The sequence below is a fragment of the Psammomys obesus genome, unplaced genomic scaffold (genome assembly GCF_907164565.1).
Source record: "Psammomys obesus unplaced genomic scaffold, mPsaObe1.curated_primary_1811, whole genome shotgun sequence".
In the NCBI taxonomy this organism is placed as follows: Eukaryota; Metazoa; Chordata; class Mammalia; order Rodentia; family Muridae; genus Psammomys; species Psammomys obesus.
In genome coordinates, this window is record NW_026594377.1 from 2,185,708 (window position 1) to 2,204,381 (window position 18,674).

At 40.8% G+C, this 18,674-nt stretch overlaps 1 protein-coding gene across 2 annotated transcripts in view; it reads left to right on the top strand.

Annotated features, from left to right (window-relative positions):
• The window catches only part of Csgalnact1 (chondroitin sulfate N-acetylgalactosaminyltransferase 1), a 341,415-nt gene that overhangs the window by 102,582 nt on the left and 220,159 nt on the right, over positions 1-18,674 (top strand). For both annotated transcript variants that reach the window (XM_055618818.1, XM_055618819.1), the window contains exon 3: positions 8,938-9,024. The gene's annotated coding sequence lies outside the window, so the exon portion shown is untranslated. The remainder of the gene's footprint in view (positions 1-8,937; positions 9,025-18,674) is intronic.

The following is an 18,674-nucleotide window of genomic DNA, read 5'->3' on the forward strand; positions in this document are numbered from 1 at the left end:
CTGTGATCCCAGCACTCAGGCAGGTGGATCTCTGTGAGTTAAAGATTAGCCTCATCTACAAAGCAAGTCCAGGACAGCTAGGGCTACACAAAGAAACCCTGCCACCCCACAAAAAAATAAAAAAAACCAAAACCAAGCCAAACAAACAAACAAAAAACAAAAAAGCAACTCATTAGTACTCCAACTTCAACTACCCTGAATGTTAATTATGATCAATTTTAATGCTGCTATTGATTCTTGGCAGCTCTATAAATTGTCTTTATTTCTTCTTTGTAGACAGAGGGCAAAGGCACTGACAAGTTGTCAGCTCTGCCCTTTCACTTTCCAGCGATCACTGGTACCCCACAGGGTCTTTCATTAGCATCTGGTGATGGCTAGAACCTAGCATCCCTGCTACTTCCTGTAAGGCCATGGTCTAGTTCTCTCAACATTGTGATGCACCCCGCGTGGCACTCGCTTATTAAAAACACTTATCTTGTGTTTCTAGCGTCTTTCTCTTATCTTGTTACTGAGTGATATTGATTTTTGTCTTCATTAATGCTTCCCAGCACTGCCAATTTTCTTCCCTCTCTGTCTTCGACATCTCTTTTAAAGTCATGTTCAATAGGCTTATTCTGGATTTGCTGAGTTCTCACTGAATTTATTGTCCTTTTACTTAGAAGATTTATTGCATTTTCCTGACACACTTCTCCACCTTCTATGGTGGCAATGATCCTGCTGCTCTGACAGGATTGGTTTTGCTCTTTACTCATTCTTTCATCCCCAATTCTGTGCAGAGTCAGGGCTTGATGCATGGTGGACACAGTCCACACACTCACTGTGCTGGGAGCTATCCCTAGTCTCCATCTGCATTATCACTCAGGTTGCTGACACATCATTTCTTTTCCAGCTCTTCCAGCCTTCCTTTGGCACAAACAAGGCCTTCCCCCACACTTTCCATTGGGCCAGAGAAGGGAAAGCGATGCCCACAGCATAGGGAATACTGATGATAGCCTCTCTTCATAGAGTTACAGGCAGTCCAGCAAGTTTTTCGTTGCTTTTCATGAGACTATTTCCTTGCCTCCAAGAGGGCAACAACAGATCAAAGAAATGAGCCCCCAAGTCCAGTATGGGGAACCAGTGCGTTCATTTGGGTTCCTCATAGGAGCTCAGATCTTTGTTTACTTACAGGAGGGCTGGTGACTCAAAGGTACAAGCATCACTAAAGAGCTCACCCCAGCATAGGCAACAACACACAAAAGCTGTCTACTGGAGTCCTTTGGGCAGCTTGTACGGTGCCTCATCACTAAAGGGCCCCCTCTCCTGCAGCAATAATTTACTGCTCATGTAGCCTCCGCTCTTGAGTCTCTCCACTCACTCTAAAGAAGGTAATGTTGCAATCCATAGGGAACAGCCATAGGGCAGGGACCTCTAACCTTTTCTGTAAGGCTGTGAGCTAGGTGTCCTGTATTTATCATCTCACTCTACACTCACCCTTCAAGCTTGGGTCTTTCTGTGTCTGATCGTGGAGGAGATGGGTGCTACGGGTGGCTAATGATCTCATGCGGCTTGGAAGCAGCTGTACTGGGGGGGCTTCTACTCAGAGTCTTTGTGACAGTCTAAACATTCTATGCCAACGCTATTCTTAAGTATGCTTTATCTTTTTGGTCATCTTCAATTGGATCATCCCTTTGTGTCTTAATTAGAAGGTTTCTGAGTTATTCCCTGCGGTTGTATCTTAATACTCTAGCATCATGCTCCCTAGAGTTATTTATTTCTCCCAGTTGGTTTGTTAATAATCTCAGTACATTGTTTCCTTTGTTATTGTATTAGAACAAAGTGACTGGCAAGCCCTGTTTTCCAACTTCCCGCCCTAATGAGGGTAGGCCTCCATTAATTACAGCGTTTTGGTCTGACAATCTAATAATGTCCAAATCAAGGTTATTGATCAAGTTCCTTTTAATGAATCTGGCTTTTCTGCTTACAGAACATTTATTGGATCCTGCCATTTGTGTACAAACTGGATGTTTATTCTTAAACCCGTATCAGCATTGGGCTGGGATTTATGCCAGCATATTTTTAAGACCTGGGTGGCTCATGTTGAGATAAGTTTGTGAAGAATTTAGGGTATGTTTTAGTTTTATAAGATACTATCATGTGTGTGTTGCATGTGTCCATGTATGTTTATTTGCATGTCCATGTGTGTATATGTGCCTGTGGAAGTCAGGTTATGCTATGTTTTGAGATGGTATCTCGCATTAAAGCTGGAGCTTACGGGCTTGGCTAGGCATGGCCAGAAAGTTTAGGATCCATTAGACCCTGTCTTCCAGAACAGCAATTATAGGTGTGAGCTGCCTCACCTGGCTTTGTGTTAGTGCTGGGTCCTCACAGCAAGTGCCCTACCCCGTGAGCTGTCTCCCTAGCCCCTCAGTAACGGTTTTTAATCTGCAATATGAACTCTTACATTACATACTAGAGCCCATTATCAGTTGTGGTTAGAATGAGTTTTGGCTTGGGGAACATCAACATTTTTTTCTCTTTCTCTTTTCTTTTTATGAGAGGTTAAGTGTTGTCTTTCAGGTTTGTTTTTTTTCTGACTAAGAAGTTAGGTATTGCCAATGGTGGGAGACACAAAGCCATTTAAATAATAAAATGTCACCTGTAATCTAACTAGTTACATATAATCCATCTTCTACAGAAATTATAGTGATGCTCACTATTGATCATTTTAGTATATTTATTTTAAATTCTACATGTAAACACACACACAGGCGCGCGCACACACACATACAGTTTCCTGTGTGGAAAAGATGCCTTGGTTGGTAAAAGGCACTTGCTTTTTACCTGATTGAGGCTCGGTGATCTGAGATTGATGCCTGCTACCTACAATGGAAGGAGAGAAAACACAAATTGTCCCTAACCGCTACACATATGTGTGGTATGTGTACAGCTGCACCCAAACATACACTGTGCGGCTACAACTACCGACCACAACCATAATACAAAACAAGTAAAAAAAAAACCTTTTGGTGGACATAATTTAAATTGTGATGTATACTATTGTGACGTGGATTTGTTATAATTTATTACCATTCCATTCCTCAGTGTTACGTATCCAACTCCAGCTTTATGTATCATGGCCCAATGTGTATCTTAACACATTTATATTTTACATAAATTCTTGATTATTTTATTTAGATTTATTCTTTTTAAACTTGTATTTATCATTGTATTCATATGGTGTGTGTATGTGTGTGTAGGCCTGAGGACAACTTTGTGAGGCTGATTCTTTCCTTCAACTTTTGTGTGGGTTTTAGGAATTGAACTCAGGTTATTAATTGTTTATCCATTGAGCCATTTCTCCAGCCTCTGGATTGATTTCTTTGAAGGAAAATGGTAGATCAAAAATTAAGGCCACTGGTAGTATGCTTGATATTATTTACATGAGGGACTTAGTCCATTCTTTCCATTTATAGGTGAATTGGAGCCTGGAAGTAGCAGCTCTGATAGGCATTGAGTACTCACATGGCTAATTTGATCAGCAAAATCTAATAATACTGTTTTAATTTGCAAACTCAGTATTTCTTGCTGTCTCAAAATAGTAATTTTTGTTATGTAGGTGGTTAATTTTATTTAATATTTAAAACTACTAATAGTATATAAGAATATGTTTACTATATTAATATTCTAGGTAACAAAATTATAAGTTTATTATATAAAATTTTCATTATTATAATTTATTTGCATATTTTTGTAGTGCTGAAGATTGAACCCAGGGCTCTGAGAAAGCTATCCAAGTGTTCTATTTCTGAGTTACATCTCTAGCCTCAGAATTTATTCATTGAATTAGTAATTTTATTTTCAAGTATTCATGTGTATTGTGTGTGTTTGTGTATGTGTGTGAATACTGCAATTTTAGAATGCTGTTCCCCATGAAGGGAGAAAACAAATATTTAATTTTGTTTTCTTTAGGATTCTCTAATCGAATTTCTAAACTTTATGACTTAGAGTTTATTTTAGAATATAGTTTACGCTAAACAATAAAAAACCTTGAATTTGGTTTTTCTTCCACAGATAACCAGCTGGCCTGACAATTCTTGTTAATTGAGCCTTTCTGTACCCCTTCCCCAAAGACTTCTCAACATTTTGCCATGTGCTAATTTCCTATATATATTAAGATCTGTTTTCTGTTTTATGCTGTTTTGTGTTACTGATCTGGTTTGGGTTTATTCTCTCTGTCTCTCTGTCTGTCTGTCTGTCTGTCTCGCTCTCTCATGTGTGTGTCTGTGTGTGTTGCTTCTCAATTTCCACTGACCTTGTTTTTGGAGACAGGGTCTCTCACAGGCCTAGAGCTCACTGAGTAGCCTAGCCTTGCTGACTAGAAAGTCCTAGGATTCTGTTTCTGTCTCCTGAGTACTGGGGGTTTAGATGTGTACCACTGTGCCTGTTTTTTTTTTCCCTTAAAGTAACTTTTAAGTAGTGTGTTTAAGTATGTATGCATGTGGAGAACACAGAGAGCATCAGATTCCTCGGAGCTGAAGCTGCAGATGTTTATAGGATTCCTGGCTTGTTGCATTGGTTCCAGAATAAATTGTAATTAATAAAAATTAAAATAAAAACTACCCTGAGTGCACATTCTGAAAGTGTTTTAAAATGTTTTCCTTTTTGAAGTGGCCTGTTGACTCATGTGAAATTCTCATTGCCATCCGCTGCCCTGCACAGCTGCACTGCTGTTAGTAGCTGTCCAGATGGAAGGACTCTTGACATAGCTTCCCCTGGTCTGCCTGCCGCATCCAGTCCAGAGCAGGGTTATGGTACAGACATCTTCTTCAAAATGAGGCATTTTGAAAACTTGTTGTGATCTGGCCTATTTTCCAATTAGCTTTCATCTGTTCCAGACTCCATGAAATAGGAATGTGTGTGTGTGTGTGTGTGTGTGTGTGTGTGTGTGTGTGTGTAGGAGGAGGGCTTTAGTGAGGTGCAGACAGTGGTGTCACTGTGGGTGTCCTGAAGGATCTTGAAAACTTTTCCAAGATCTTATTGGTGTGGAGTGTCAAGATAAGTGTTAGAAAAAAACCTAAAAGGGTTTTCAGGTAGTCATCACCAATCACAGTGGCAAGGGCTATCTATACCTTTAAAAACATTCCAGGAGGGAAGATGTAAAAGATAAGCAGGAAAATGATCTTGTCTCACACTGAGGTTTAAATCTTGCTTATGTCTAATACCCCCAAGTTTACTGTCTGATGTACTGAAAACACTGTCATGAAGTTTCATGGTTTCTTTCTTTCTTGTTTTTAAGTGTAGAATTATTTGAAATGGGCACGAGGCTTTGTAGAGTCTGGCCAGTAGAATTGATAGCCTACAAGCCATGCAAAGACTTGAAAATTCTCAGCAAAATGTCTAAAGCAAAGATGCTGGGATTAAATTAGATTCAAAGGCAACAGATCAAGTACTGAGAAACGTGGTGGCACTTCCCTGTTCAGTTCTGTTAGACTCTGCTTAAAATTAATAGAGATTTTCTGATGCAGTTGGCAACTGATTTTAAGTTTTAAGTCCAAGTATATACATTTTCCAGATGTAATCATTTCACCCAATAGATGGAAAATGGCTGTCTCCAGGAATCAAGCTATTACGTCAACAATGTGTCTGGCTGCAGTCTGATAGTCGGTCAAGAACACGCTAGTTATTCAATTATCAAGAGATTTTTTTTTCTTTTAGAGAATTTTCTACTTAGAAAAAGTTAGTTTCAGGAATGAAGGAGAAAATGGTCATTTAAAATGGAAAGATTTACATGTGTGGAATCATATACATTAGACTCTTTTCTTTTTCCTTCCAGATATACTTATTTTTTTTTCTTTTTGCAGAGGCAACCCCAGTTTATTGAACATAAATAATAACTGCTTAGTAAAACATTAATATAAAAGTTTTAACATATAGTTAATGCGTGTAAGTGCACATATTCCATAAAACCAGCTAAGTATACAAGTATTCATATACTGTTGCTCCAGCAGCAGCAAGCGCCATCGGGTGTGAGGTAAGGAGCTGGAGCTAAGCAGCCACCAGCTTGTTAAGATGCCATGGGTGGGAACCAGCATCCTGTCCGTCTTCATCCTTTCTCCCGAGTGTGCTTTGCTCTGGGTTGTCCCCAGTGAGCTCTGTTCACAGAGCAAAGGCCTGGTAGCTTTTGGTGGGTGCTATGCTACCTCACCTTGCTGCATGGGGTTCTTTCCCCCTTCTTTTCCAAGCCACGAGAACATAGCCCTATGTATTCATGAGGAATTGTACCTGGGCCCCCCAGACAGTGTCCCTGCGCCCTGCATCACCTGGAATGTGGTGCCATAGTAGTCACTCTATCATTAGCTCATCGGCTCCTTGGACTGTGTCCTGCCCGGTAGAAACTCAGTCCATGTTTGTTGAGAGAATAACGGACAGACAATCAAATTGGCACCTTGGGATTATGACCTTAGTTCCCACACTAGGACACTACACAGTGGTTAGCTGTGGGGTAACATAGCTAACCACTATGATGAACTGGTGGTTGATAAGAACTTTGTCCATTTCTTTATTTTTGTTTTCCCTGACAGAGCCTTAGGCCAAGGACATCTTATATAGTAGCATTTTATTTTCCCCCAAAGACTTGAAGTACATTAGTCAGGATGTACAGGCTGTGCTGCTGTCCCTCTCCTACTGTTTCCATGTCTGTACTCAACAGGCTAGGCAAGATGGCTGGAGGCTTTGCTCATCTCCTTGTGAGTCTGTTTCTCAACCCAGTGCCAGATCAGGAGGAGTACAGAGTAGCGGACATGGACTTTTCATTGTTTAGACCTAGCAGTGCACCAAACACCAGTGCCCGGTCCAGTGGTGAGACCCAGGCAGAAGGCACACTCATCAGCAGCTCTTCTGTGTACCGGAAAAGAGAGGAAGGCTAAAAACTGGTGTGCAGTGATGATACTGGCTGTCATTATGTCATTATTCAATGCCTCTTATTTTATAGATGAGAAAAGTGAAGCCTAGGGCTGGGAAAAATAACTCAGCTGATAACATGATTGCTGCACAAACATGAGGACCTGAGTTCATTATGAGTGACGATTTATACTCATATACCAAACACCTGAGTAAAAAAAAAAACTAGTGTAGTGTCTATCATATGTTGGTAACCCCAATGATGGCGAAGTAGAGACAGGCAGACTCCCAGTGCCTGCTAGCCAGCCAGCATAGACAATCAATGAGAAACCCTGTCTCAGAAAACAAGGTGACAGTAACCAGAGAAGATATTGGACACTGGCTTTTGGTATCTACATGAATGCACACACATGCACACACACATACACACAGGTCCAGAAGCATATGTTACTTATTCAATGTTAGATTACACACATAAGGCAAAGCAAGGTCTGGGTTTTCAAATTCCATGATCTTAATGAGCCATGGAGCACTCCTTTTCTTAAGGAAATTAATAGCCTGACTTTAGTCAGAGTTGGTTTGGAGAAGCCAGTTTTATAGGACCAATATCTGTCACCCACTCATCAGTCCAGGTATTAGGCCACTTCTCCGGGAAGATTCTGTGATGTGATGGATCTGCCGGTGCCTTGAGAGATGTGACGTCTGTATAGACATGATGGTGTCCGTACTGACATCATTTTTCTGAACTGGCCTTGTACAGGTTTTCAAAGCTTCACCATCCACTACCTACAAGGAAGTTTCTTCTCTTGTAAAAATTAGACCCTGTAAAACGATTTTGGCTCATTCACATATTGCCCCTTGCAAAAGTCTACGGCATATAAATTGCAACAGGAACTTTAATGTCATTGGCACAAGCTCTTTATCAGGCACCAGTGTAGAACTTGATTAGCAGCCATCATCCACTTTCCTCTGCACTAGTCTTGAAACTGTATTTTACTTGAAAGATAAACTTATTTTATCTGTATGAGTGTTTTTTCCTGCATGCACATGTGTGGGCCACATTTCTGCCTGGTGCCATGGAGGTTAGAAGGCAATGAGTACCCTAGAACTGGACTTCCAGGACGTAATTAGAGCCCGTAGGCATTGGGAGAGGAACGTGGGTCCTCTGAAAGAGCAACAAGTACTCTTAACCATTTACCTGCCTCTGCAGGTCCTGGAAAATCACATTTTAAGGGTTTGTTCTTGATAGTAAGTATTCAGTAAGCTCCCTGGTACACGGGAATGTGCCACTACAAATTCAGGAACCACTTCATAGTTTGCCTTTGTTTCTAACGAGCAGTTATGGGTTGCCTGTGTTTCAGTAAAAAAGCCCTTTCCTGGAGGTGGGAAGAAAAGGGGAAAAAGTCAGTTTTGTTGTTAGCAGCCTCAGCTTTTGGTCTGCCAAAAGATGGTGAGGCTGTAGTTCTCAGTCTTTGTCTCCTGATTTAAGAATCTCTCAAACTCCACATCTGAGGTGGATTTCTTCTCCTAGGGCCTGCACAGCGGCTCTCACTCAGACCAGAACTAGGGAACTGGGGTTCTAGGGTGTTTTATACACTATACAGCCTCTATGTTGCTTCAGTTCTGATGTCTTAGGTTTAACAGCCGTTTGACCTCTTCTTTTTCCTGGCATAGGTTTCTGTGCAACAAATTAAAAGAATCAGGAAAAAAAAAATGTTTCTATGGCAAATTTGTGAATAAAAATTCCCATTTATTTAAAAAAAAAAAAAAAAAAAGGAAAGGCTATTTTCCCCAGACTGTCTTTCGGTCATGTGTCCCCCATTGTCTCAATATAGCTCCTAATAGCCAAGGGCAAGCATGCCACGCCTTGCTCCTGGTTGCCCACTTGGACATAAAGCCTGTTACTGTTGGCTGTTCTGTAGTTGGTCCTCCTGAAAATAAAATTTCATTTAAGTCGGACATTTTCAATACTAAATAGTGGGTCTCTTTAATGTTATTCTTTTAGAGAGGCTTGGAAAACATTTACATTTGCTCCCATTTATTTTTCCTTTTCAGAGTCCTAAACAGCCAGAGAGAACTCATTAGGGATTGGACTACCACGACAGCCTTCTATTGCTGAACCATAAAAAGTGGAGAGAAAAGGTGGGCATTTGTAGTATTAAAAGCTTTCATTAAATTGTAAGCTGGTGGTTTTGACTGACCTTGGAAGTTACCTAAGTCTTTTTTGTGCTTTCATGCCCCTGGTCTACAGAAGTGTGAATAGTCTGTTGGGTTTACACACTATCTTCCCAGATGCCTGGTGGGCCTCCTTTGTAATGTGATTGATAGATTCACCCTGTACCTCTTGGCTTTCAGAAGGAGCATTTCTCAGGAACATTTCTCCTCTGTCCTCCTCCTTGCACAAGCCTCCTCAAGCTCCTGAAGCTCCAATTCTTTTGTATATTGGATTTCCGTGGTCACAGCAGCTCAAGCACTCCTCCCTGATTCATTGTTCTTTCCTCGGCTGTTTCTCTTCTTTTAGTTAATGATATTCCTTACAGTGTGATAACTTTTTGTGCACTATTGAATACCATATCCAATTAGGACAATGAGCCAAGAGATTAAAAATCTTAAAGGACAGGAAATAGAAGGTGGGTCTGAGGTGTGGTTGAAGCTAGAGACAAGTTAAGAGGTATTGGTGGGGACTGACAGCTCTCCCTCCCTTCAGATGGCCTTCTGTTTTCTGCCCAGCCTTTGGGAGTCCTGATTACTGTGTTGGCAGAAGTTGGTCCAGGGGTAACCTTTCTTTTCTGAAACCTGAAGGATGAGTGCGTGCAGCCACATGGTGAGGCAGGGACAGGTCTGCACGTGGCTGGGCACATGCTAAAGCTGTGAAGCTAGGACTGAATCCTAGGGTGATGGTATTTGGTGCCCAGGAACTGATAGCTTGGGCTGGCAGCCAAGGTTTTCCTGTACCTTCTCCTCCAGCTTCCTCCCAGAAGCTGACAGAAGCCATGAGCTCCATCCACTGCCACTTCCTGTGACCCTAACTGGCTTCTGCCTCCTGTTTTAAACTGATAACCTGGGGGAAGTTGTATAAGCTTCCTCTTGGTAACCCAGCTGATATCTATAGCAAGCACCTGGTTTCTGGTGTGCTCTATACTAGTACCAATACAATGTCTCCCAGTTTGCCCATGTTGTCACAAATGACACAATGTCATCCTTTTTTATGTCGAAGTGGCTTTCTATTGTTTATACATAAACTGCATTTTTATCCATTCACTATTTGTTGCTATTTAGGATGATTTCATCTCTTAGCTGTAAATGGTGATGGAATAGCCATGAGAAAGTTGTCTTTTTTGAGGCTTGGCTCAGCTATTTGCTCAGCTTTGAGTGACTTACTTGTTACATCTATAAGATAACTCCTGCACCTAAGGTTCCAGGATCACTGTGGAAGGAGGAATGGAAAGATCATAAGAACCAGAAATTTAGGGAGTTTGCTGTGAGACTGTGTCTCCTAGTAATGTCAGAAGCTGCATCCATGAAGACTTACCAGCATGACTACCCAAATGTGAGCTGGACAAAGGCATCTATGCACATGGATGAGGGAAAGACCAAGAGGCCTCAGCCCTAGACAAAGAACTCCAGGCAACTAAGGCATGTCAAGAGCTGCAGAAATAGTCTTCTCCAGGGAAGAGGATATCAATTTGATATCCAAAACCAAATGGTGAGCCCTGAAAACATATCCATAAAGAATCCTTTAACAGGCTGAGCAAATTGTGTTTATGTATTAAGCAAGCATGCGTGCATGCATGTCTGTGTGTGTAAGAACAATTAAAGACATCAAGAGTCAGGGAGGACATGAGAGGCTTTAGAGGGAGGAAAGGGTACGGGGAAATGATGTAATTCTATTATAATCTCAAAAAATAAAGTAAATATTTAAAAATTGTACACAGTGTGTACATGAATCAAAACATCATGCTGTACGCCTTGGATATGTACTTATTATAGGTCATTGACAAAGCAATAAAGACAAATATAGAGAGAAAATTGACAGGGTTAATTTTGAGTTGACTCTTGCTCCCTGGGTATAATCCTTCAGTTGTTATCTTTTCCTTCAGATGCAAATGAGCCTTGGAAGTTAGCCCTGCCCTAACAGTGATAAGCTGATTCTGAATTGCCCATCCTCTTATTTATTTTACTTTTTAAAACCAAGATTCAGCTTTACCATCAGATCAGCCCTGAAGGGAGGCTCCTGCCTAGATGAGCTGCATTAGACTAAATGGGTGTGGATAATATTAACAACTTCTGTAGGCTAATTTTTCCTTCTTTGCATGCAATCACATAAACTGTTATGCTAACATAAAGTTTTAAATGCTTTTATTTTAAGTATCAGCCTGTGGGGGAATAATCAAGACCCAACAGAAGGGAAAATGAGGCTTATGACATTATCATGCAAAAAAAGAAACATTATCATAAACTAGAAAGAAAAGTCATAAAATAAAAGTCCTATCAACTACATATGGTAAATAAAAAAGAACAATTGCTCCTATTAGGAAAATACTAAAATTGCTAACTCTAAATGGATAGAAGGAAGACTTCTTGTGTGGAAAAGGGTATGGTTTCTCTGTTGACCTGAAAAAGGAGTCGTTATGGAAGAGCATTCCCCTGAACGCTATGAGAGCAGACAGCATGAGCTGTCGTTGCTTGACCTAACAAATGACACACTGGCAATATTGTTTCCAGGATTCTGATTAGCTGATGACAGCAAAACCAGAAATTATTTCATAAGCAAGGCTGAACCACAGAAAACCCTGAAAAGAGAGACTGTGGTTACATATATTCAATAGTGAATTCTAGAAGAGTTCTGCCAAGGTCTCAATGTGAGGGTTCCTCCTTTAGCTGTGTGCATGGACACAAGGAAACTTCAGATGCTGTGGATGAGGCTTTTGGGGAAACAAAAGCAAGTGTATAAAACCTGTAAACTGTGGAGCTGGGGGCTGGTTGAGTAGGTAGAATTTTTGCTGCATAAACATGTAGAGCCAAAAGCAATTTGAAGAACCCAGGGAAAAGCTATGTGGACAGCAGGTACCTATAATCAAAGCGCTAGGGAGTCAGAGACAGCCCTGGGCTGGCTGAGTGAGTAGCTACCTGAATTGGTAGGCTCCTGGCCAACGAGAGATTATAGCTCAAAAAAAAAAAAAAAAAAAAAAAAGAAAAGAAAAAAAGGGATTGAGGAAGACATTCAGTGTTGACCTTTAGCCTTCTTGTGCACATGTACAAACATGCATGTACACATACACACATGCATATATACACACACACACCTATTATGTCATATGGGACCTGTCAATACTCTCCAGACATTGAGAAACATAGGACTTAAAAAGGAACAAAGAAGTAAAAAAAAAAAAAAAAAAAAAAAAAATTGAAAAGAACTTAAAAAGCCCTTCTCTTTGAAGTAACCCCCAAATATCAAGAGGGTAGAGATAGTTTCAGAGATTCTTGAAGTTGTACAGGTAGGATCTTTGTCTACTTGGTGGTGACACCAGAGATCAAAGCAACCTGGATCCATTTTACCTCCCACCCCCACTGGAGACTCCAGCAGGCAAATTGCACATTGTGGAGCATGTCAGATCAGCTCTCCTCAGAAGCGCTGATTTCCCTAGGGCAGCAGGCAAGTAGAGCTCACTATCAGAGCTGGCAGCAGTAGTAACATCTGGAGATATTAGAGGTAAAAATAGGCGTCAGGGAAGCTGGGCAGAGAAGCATTCTGGGGGCACCCTGACCTTGACTCCAGCAGGCTATGGCCTTTCACAGACATTAATGACCTTGGGTTCAGGTAAGTACTTAGCCACAGTCACTGGGCTTTCCCAGCATGATGGACTCTGGAGAGGACAGGAGAATTCTTCTTTTCTCTCCTCTCCTGTTCCCAATTGTCAGTCAGCCAGCCACAGGAGAATTGGCCATGAAACGCAAAGTAAACTGATTTTATTTATTATTGAATGCAAAAGAGCGTAGCCACTTTTGCATTACTCAAATGCAATCATGTAAACATTTGTGGAACTTGAAACATTTAGTTTCCAGAGTGTAAAGTCCTTATGTAAATGATGACTGATAGCCCTGTCATTAAATTGCATATGTAAATTTACTCATTTACATATTATGGTTGTCCTAGTCAGTCAAACAAAATACTGTATACATCGTGTGACTTAAACAATGAGCATTCATTTCTTTATAGCTCTGAAGTCTCTAGATCAATGGCTCTCAACCTGTGCATCATGATTCCTTTGGCAAACCTTCACCTCCAAAATATATTTACATCATGATTCATCACAGTAGCAAAACTACAGTTATGAAGTAGCAATAAAAATAATCTTATGGGGGCCTGGAGAGATGGCTCAGAGGTTAAGAACATTGGCTGTTTTTCCTAAAGGTCCTGAGTTCAATTCCCAGCAAACACATGTGTGCTCCTAAGCATCTGTAGTGAGATCTGGTGTGCAGGTACATACACGGGCAGAATGCTGTATAAATGATAAATAAATAAATATTTAAAAAATAATCTTATGATTTGGGGTCATGATAACATGAGGAACTGTATTAAAGGGTCATAGCATTATGAAGGTTGGAAACCACTGCTCTAGATCCAGTGTGGAGTGATTGAAGTCTCCCTTCAGGACCACACACAGAGGTTTAATTCTTTGTAGTCCCACATGGCTGGTACAAAGAAAAATACTCTGTGGTGTCCCTCTTCACAAAGGCTCTGATCCCTTCCTGGGCATTCCACCCTTATGACCTCATTTAAGCTTCCTGCCTCCCTGAGATCCCGGTTCTATCTCACTGGGAGTCAAGGCTTCGAGTGTTATCTTGGGGAGATGGACTGATTCACTCTGTAGCAACGAATGTCAACTCAAAGCGGTTTAATACACATAAATAACAATGTAGTTTTAGGAATAATAAGCAACTATTACATAAAGCATCAAAGGTATATTTTAATTTAAAGTGAAATAATGAATCTCCTGGGTTGCTTTTATAGTCATAAAAATAAAATAAAAATAAAGCACTTCTATTTCCTGAAGCGGCGGGCTCCCACAGGTCATGTTCCTATGTCTATTGGGCTTCAGGAAGTGTCCTTGGACGCTCTGCTTCTGCCTGGGGAAGCAGGGTCCAGGCAGGATACTGTTCTCTGAGCATGACTTACAACAGCACAGCTGGGTTCCCATCCTAGGGAAGAGTTAGACCCCTCCCCCTAACATTTTTGTTCCAATGAATGCCAAACCCTGACCCCAGAGCCCATTTTACAAGGCTGCCACAGCAAATTGCCACAACCTGAGTGGATTAGATAATAAAAGTGTGCTGTTCTCAGCCCTTGAGATGGCTCAGTGGGCTAAGGGACTTCTCTCCAAGATGAACACCTTGAGTTCAGCTCCCAGGTCCTACACAGTAGAAGGAGAGAACTGACTGCTGCAGGTTGTCAGCTGTTTCTCTGACTCTTGAGTCTCCGCACATGTGCAATCACACGGATTATAAACACAATAAATAAAGAAATGAAAAAGTGTATTATCTCATGGAGGTGGATATTAGAAGTCTGAGAATTAAAAGTCTGGAAGGTACAAAAGGCCCTTTGTAAACCACAGGGCAAACCCTTCCTTGTCTTTCCAGCTCCAGGCGATGGCTGTGGGTTCTCAGCCTCCCTCTGCCTGCAGCACTCCTACCGTCTCTGTCCCAGTCATGGTTTTACATCACCTCTGCTACAGTGTGGATTATACCTGTCACTCACAGGCCCATACGTCAGAGGCTCATTCTATTGAAATGGCACCCAAAGGCTTGTGTGTTAGAGGTTTGTTTCCCTGTGTAGCAATGTTTAAAGGTGAGCCATTGAGGAAGTTATGAAATCATCAAGGCCCTAGCCTCATCAATGGGTTCCCCGACTGATGAATTTACCATCACATGGACTATTTGGAAGTGATAGAGAATTAGGAAGTGGGAAGATATAACCCTTCTGAAATTAGGAAGATATAACCCTTTCAGAAGGGTCCCCTTTTCTCCTTGCTCTTTGACTATGAAGGGAGAAGAAACCATTTCTGTCACATCTTACTGTCTTCATGATATTTGCCTTATTTCAGGTCCAGAGCAATACAGCCAACTGACCTTGCACTTAAACCATAAGTCAGCATAAATCTTCCTTTAGCTTTTTTTTTTTTATCTCGGGAATAAAAAAATTCCCGAGATAAATTTGTCTCAGTGACCAATCAAAAGCTGATTAACACAACTTGTGGTAGAATCTTTAATTCTAGTAGAAAGTTATGGTAATTTGAATAGAACCTTTGGGAGGCGGAGTCTTGCTAGAGAAAGTGAGTCATTGGGAGCAGTGAGAGTTTGTAGCCTTGTCCCCCTTCCACTCTCTCTCCCTCTCTCTCCCATGTGAGGATGAATATGAGCTACCTTCACACTGCTGTTGCTCACAAAGATGGGCTCCATTCCTCTGGAACCATAGCCAAAGTAAACTCTTTCTTCCTTTGGTTGGTATTGTTTTACCACAGCAACAGAAAACTCTTTGAGGGTGTGGTTTTGAAGGCGATGGTGTAGGTGCTGGCTCATCCTTTTGCTTTCTGATTGTCCAGGCTATACACCGAATGGCTTGGCTCTCCCATATGCTTCCTACCACTCTGTGCTCTCTTACCACAGTCCTCCATAGCTTAACAATAGCTGAAACCGCCAAACCTACGAGCTACCTTTCCTCTTTAGCATTCTCAAGCATTTTGTTATAGAATAGAAAGCTGACTAATAATGTTTCCTAATAAGGTTATATCCTGGAAAAACAGGATTTTAGGATTTCAATGTATGTCTCTTTACAAAAAGATTTCACTCTTATTATACAGTTTTATAAGGATATTTTCATATATGTATTCATATACATATATACATGTAGATATCATACTTGAAGCAGTCTACTCCCAAATCTGGCTTCCATCACTTTCTTGGACCTTCCAGTTCCTCTTTACTTCCCTAGACAGTCTGATCTGTTTGTATCTATAAACGTTAAGATCCAAAAATGAGAAAACTTGTGCCATGTTACTCTTCCTCTTTCTGAGACTGACAGTCACTTTGCATGGCTGCACCCACTTCCCCACGAATGGCATATTTGTTCTTCTTTAAAGTGCTTCAGTGTGCATGCAGACCCCATCTCCTTGATCTCTTCTTGTTCGTGGGGTGCCTAGCTTGGTTCCGTAAGTTAACTATTGTGGACTGTGCTGTAAGCAACATTGATGTGTGAGTCTTTCTGTTTTTGTTGTTGTTTCAGGAACACCATTTAGCACCTAACAGAACATTACACAGTTTTATCTTTGGTGAAGACTGAGACTTAAAAAAAAAAAAAACAAACTTTTCCCAGCCCCCAAACTCTCTTAAAGGAGCCCCAACACATCACTCTGCCTAGATCTATGAACAACGGTGGTGAGAATTTTTTTAGTGCTGTGGAGCTGCAGTGCTTTGTTTTGCTGGAAGCTTCCTAACACTGAAGGAAGTTGCAAGGTGACATACAGGGATGGCTAGATGCATTCTTAGGTCTTTTCAGTAGATAAAAACAGAAGCACTGGAAGCTACTCCACAAATGCAGCCATCAGAAACAAAGACAAGCTATTCCAAATGCTATGCTTATTTCTGCCTGGCGCTCTTTTGTGCTTCCTTTAAATGCTTTGCCATTTAGTTTGGAAAAGCTTTCAGGCATCTTTGCCACCTGATTATGGAACGCTTCCAAAGCCTTTCGGGGAGCCATCATTAGCAGCAGATATGCAGTTGAAGAGGAAGACTTGTTTTATAGGGTTTGATTTTTGCCTGTCTAAGAATGGGCACATAAAACAGGCCATTTACAATGGCAAGCACTTTGTCAGTATTTTATTCAGAGTAGATGTGTTATGTGATTTTTGATTATGTTAAGTCTCACAGACACGAAGTCATAATGGTTGAAAGTTCACATTTGCAAAACATGTCAAATGGAATGACTTCCTTTCAAGAACTTCTTGTGTGTGTGTATGCATTATTGCCTGAATTTTTGTGGAGTTAATGAAGATCAAAACCATCATGCAAAGATGAGGGTGTATAGCATAGCTCTGAGAATCACTAAGAAAGCATCACAATTTGAAAATGTAAGCCACAGCAGGTGCCATAATAAAGTAGCAAAAGTGTTCGTTCCATTATTTTGTTGCTCAAATTTCCAAAAAACATGGTAGAGAGATCTAGATAAGGCAGCAGGGGGAGGGAAACCCAGACCCCCCCCCTCACCCTTCACAGTGCCCCACTCCACATGTTTTTGTGACCTAGAAATGGCACGAAGTAATTTAGGGCACCAGAAGTGCTTATTTAAAGCTGAGTAGAGAGCTTTGCAAAACAAAGTCAAGCCTAGAAGTGTCAATGCAGGTGCCTTTTTGAAGTCAGTTTTCATCTCTGTGCTTTAGGTGTCTGCTGCCGCTGAAAGCTCTTTAGGGTATCTGGCGTGGAAGGACAAATTTGATATAAATATATTTTTTAAGCTCCCTGTATTTCAGGTACAGTATAACAGCAACACTGCCTTTAGCAATAGAAATTAATTGCTTTAAATAATTTTCTTCTTTCATCAGGGAAGAAGTTTTGAAGAAGAGTTAATTATGGGATGAATTTAAAATGTTTTCTGTGGACAGTTGAACTAGTATTCTTTAGAAAAGATACACTTATTTAAAACAAGATACTGCTATAACCCTATTAGAATGGAGGAAATCTAAAATACTGGCAAAGCCAAGTTCTTTGTGGATGTGGGGCAGGATATGTTCTCATTCGCAGCTGGAGGTGATGGAAAATTGTAAGGCTGATTCCAAAGATAATTTGTTTCCTCTCCTGCTCCCTGTCTCTCTCTCTCTCCTCCCTCTCCCTATTTCTCTCCTCCCCTCCCTCTCCCTCTTTCTCTCCTCTTCTTCCCTCTCTCATTCTCTTTCTCCCCACCTCCCTCTCTCTTTCTGAGATAGGGTCTCATGTAACTCAGACTGGACTTGAACTTGATATACAGCCAAAGATGACTTTCAACTCCTGGCCCTCTGTCTCCACTTCCAAGTGCTGGGATCATAGTAATTTATTACTATCCCTTTCTAGTTTTTCTTATTTACAAAACCAAACAAGTCTGAACCAGTAACTGTGATCCTCGATATTCATACAAACATGTTAACCTCAAGCTTGCTTATGAATGCTTATAACACATAATTCATAATTATCAAAATTTGTAGCATCCAAAATGTCCTTCAGTATGAGAGTGGATATGTGTGAGAAAAAGGAATAGGTGATTATTCAATGCTTTCTGTTCAACTTATCTAACAATTTAAAACTGCTCTTTGGGAAAGAAAGTTTATGCAAGAAAGAACTATGAAGCCAAAAAAAGATATAGAAGAAACTTAAAAAAATACATAATTTGCTCACTGACAGAAGTCAACCTAAAAAGCTACTTACTATGTGATTCTGGCCCTAATGAAAAACATGATTATTTGGCCTAAAGCATTTGGTGGTAAAAGGAATTGCCATGGAAAGCACAGAGCAGTTGTAGGGCAGTGACAGTGACAGTCATGGTGGGCACATGTCCTTGTGGAGTTCATGTGTCTGCTACAAAGGGTCTTAGATTAGAGTTTGGGGAATGTTAATATGAATGAATTGACACCGGCTCATCAAAGGTAATGAATGTCCCAATCCAATCAAAATAACGATAATGATGAAACCCAAGGGAGGTACTTAGGAATATAATTAAGGCTTTGTTGTTTCTGCTCAATCTATTTTTCATTTAAAAACCCAAC